Consider the following 2,920-nt stretch of genomic DNA (forward strand, 5'->3'; position numbering starts at 1 on the left):
GATGTGATAAACTCTGTTCTGGAGAAAATCGAACTTCAAATAGGATTTAGGTGCCTGATTTCTAGTCTTGTTCTCATTTGTATCTTAGAAAAACTCACTCCCTCACTTGTCTCTCTGTGGGTAGATGTCCTGCACCTGGAGGTGGGATGTCCCCATGAACTTGCCTAAAGTTCACTCAGTGGTAACTGTGCCTTGCCAGCTTTACAGGAGACAGCCTGCTAAGGGTATTGACGCCTCTTAATGCAGGTCTTGTCCTGGTTTCAGGCACTTTTTAACATATTATGTGGCTTGGTCCAGGGGTTTGCTCCAGGGCTGTTACCACATCCAAGTACCTTCAGAGAAGAGCCTCCAAATGGAGTTGATGCTATCCCAAGCCTAGCACAAGAAATAGGAACAACATCTATGCATGACTTTGCCTCCCCAGAAGACTATGACATCGCATCCTCTTGCAGCTCAAAGCCCTAAGATGCCAGGAAGAGGCTGCTGCTACAAGACAGTGCCCTGGTTCTGCAGTTGTGCTCCTGAGCACAGTTTCCCCTCCTTACTGGTGTTGCCTTCTGGTCCCAGCCTTTGTGAATCCCTGTAGGGGCCCTGGGAAGAGGAATTACTCCTCCTTTAGCACCATTCTGTACCCCAGGCTCCCGGTCAGGAAGCCGTATGAGGAGGGCTTTGCCACCAAGGCATTCTCTTTTCCAGCTCTGCCAAATTGCCCCAGGGTGCCTCATTAAGCCCGCTGCTCCCTCACTCATTTTTTTTTTTAATGCATGGGCTGACAGGCCTGGAAATATCAAACTCAGCAGCTTCATGTGCTGTTCAGATCTGAAGCACCATACTTCGGAGCTAATTAGCTGGGTTTCAAATCAGAAGGGCAACCGGCTGCCATCTCTGACAGCCCTGTTTCAGCAGGACCTCCCAGGAAGATTGTTTTAAAGTTTTTTCCCTTCCCAGGTATGAAGTCACTGACAGCATTTTTTTTTTTTTTTGGTGGGAGGGGGGGAAGTAGGCATTAAACAATTATTTTTTTCCTTTGCCTCATCCAATACAATTCATACTTTCTTTTAGGCAAGTAAATAGCATTTCACACCTACCAACCACAGAGAGTCATGTTTGTTTTCCTGGGAATCTCTATATACCACCACCTTCTATCCCATGAAAATCAGCAGCAGCACAAGAGCTACCTTGAAATAAGGCTATGCTGTTTTTTGCATGCTATGAGACAATTCTACTCTGCCTGCTGCTTTGCTTCTGGGAGGCCACCACAGTGCTCAGAAACCTGCAGGACTACAGGTTTTAGGGCTGGAAGAGGGGATTCTGAGCACCAAACTGGTTTTTCCAAATTATAACCCATGTTTCCCATCTTGAGCCGTGAATTTCCACTACAGTCAGGGCATAGCCAAAGTCAAGAGCTGAATTTACAACTTTTGGCTCCTCTAGTGTTTCCAAAATCAGTAGTGGTCTTGTGCTGCCCAACTTTGTACAGTTGGAAAAGACCTACATTTTACTGGCCGTTGCTTAATACTTTTTACAGACTGAGCATTCACGGACGGAGCAACAAAATCTCTACTCCTCCATGACCTGCTCTCATGTGCTACAGAATTTCCCTAAAAGCTTCTTGTGTGGATTTAAGCCCACTTGGAGTTGTTATTCCCACTCTAACTCATTCAACCACTCTTCTGCCTTCATCTCTGGACCTTTAATCACCTCTGTGGTGGAGGCTGTTTTCCTACAGAATACATTACTATGGGCAATTGGCAGTCTCAGGAGTTACTACAATAAATTCCCACCTGAGTCCTCTGGTAACAGTTCATCCAGGCACTTTCTTCTTTATTTTCCCTCTCTACATCCCCAATTAAAAGTAGTAAGTCATTAAATTGTCTTTATATTTGTGTTGGTGGGCATGTCAAATGCTTTCACAATACCAGCTCTTACAAAACCTGAGACAAAGAGTCCCACATGAACTGGCTGCCTTCTGTTACTTCACCACAAAGTCCCTCATTGTACATGAAGCCTTAATAAAGGAAACTTAATGAAACACTGGAGGGGCCCCCAGCAACACAGGATCTGAGGAGAGGGGAGTCTGGTAGTGGGGGCTTTGTAATCTCTGAAGCATAAGGTAGCAGGAGTTATTTAACTGAGTGGAGCTCATATTCTCCTCCAGGAAAAGCTGGCTGAGCTAGCTCAGGATAAGGATTTCCAATGCCACCTCATGCTGGGGGCCTGATGTCTCTGTTTCTGCAGAGCAAAGCAGCTTCCTTTCACGTGTCTGTAAAGCAGGGGGTGCAGCTCTATGGGATCTGTGGGAGAGGAGTTTCTGCTGAAAGCTTTGACATGTCCTACACATGCTGCCTCATGAATCCCTTGCAGTTCTCCAATGGAAGATCGAAAGATGATTCATACTCCATTTGACTGAAAAGAAACCAGAGCCTGAAGGGAAGAAAGTATACCAGAAAGAAAATTTCTGCCCTCCTCTCCTCGATTAGACCTTGTTTAGTGACTCTGGGTGTATCTGTGTGGTGTATAGAAACAGGGATGAAGTCACTCTGCCCATGCAGAGTGCTCTAAACACAAGAAGGACCAGATCAGAGCAGGACTTGGGCTCTACAGATGGATCATGTCCCTGATATTTTTGTCTCACACTATGGCACAGCACTGTGGGTTTTGGGTCAGGGCTATGTGTTTTGGGTCAGGGCTGCCCAAAAGCTGCTGTAGCCTCCCAACATGGAATCACAGAATCATTGAGGTTGGAGAAGACATAGAAGACCTTTGAGTCCAACCAGGTCCACCACTATTCCGTGTCCCTAAGCACCAGATCTGCATGCTCATCCAGGCACTGTTAATCTGTGATGACTCCATCTGTGGTGACTCCAGAACTGCAATCTGTGTTGAGATGATGGTCTGAGCAGGTCTGCTTGAGGCTGCA

At 46.3% G+C, this 2,920-nt stretch overlaps 1 long non-coding RNA gene across 1 annotated transcript; it reads left to right on the plus strand.

Annotated features, from left to right (window-relative positions):
• The first annotated feature begins 514 nt into the window (after positions 1-514).
• LOC116783136 lies at positions 515-2,455 on the plus strand. Its single transcript, XR_004355491.1, has 2 exons — positions 515-948; positions 2,365-2,455. It is a non-coding gene; the product is annotated as an uncharacterized LOC116783136 (long non-coding RNA).
• Positions 2,456-2,920: the final 465 nt, after the last annotated feature.

The sequence above is a fragment of the Chiroxiphia lanceolata genome, chromosome 2, assembly GCF_009829145.1.
Source record: "Chiroxiphia lanceolata isolate bChiLan1 chromosome 2, bChiLan1.pri, whole genome shotgun sequence".
Taxonomy (NCBI): Eukaryota; Metazoa; Chordata; class Aves; order Passeriformes; family Pipridae; genus Chiroxiphia; species Chiroxiphia lanceolata.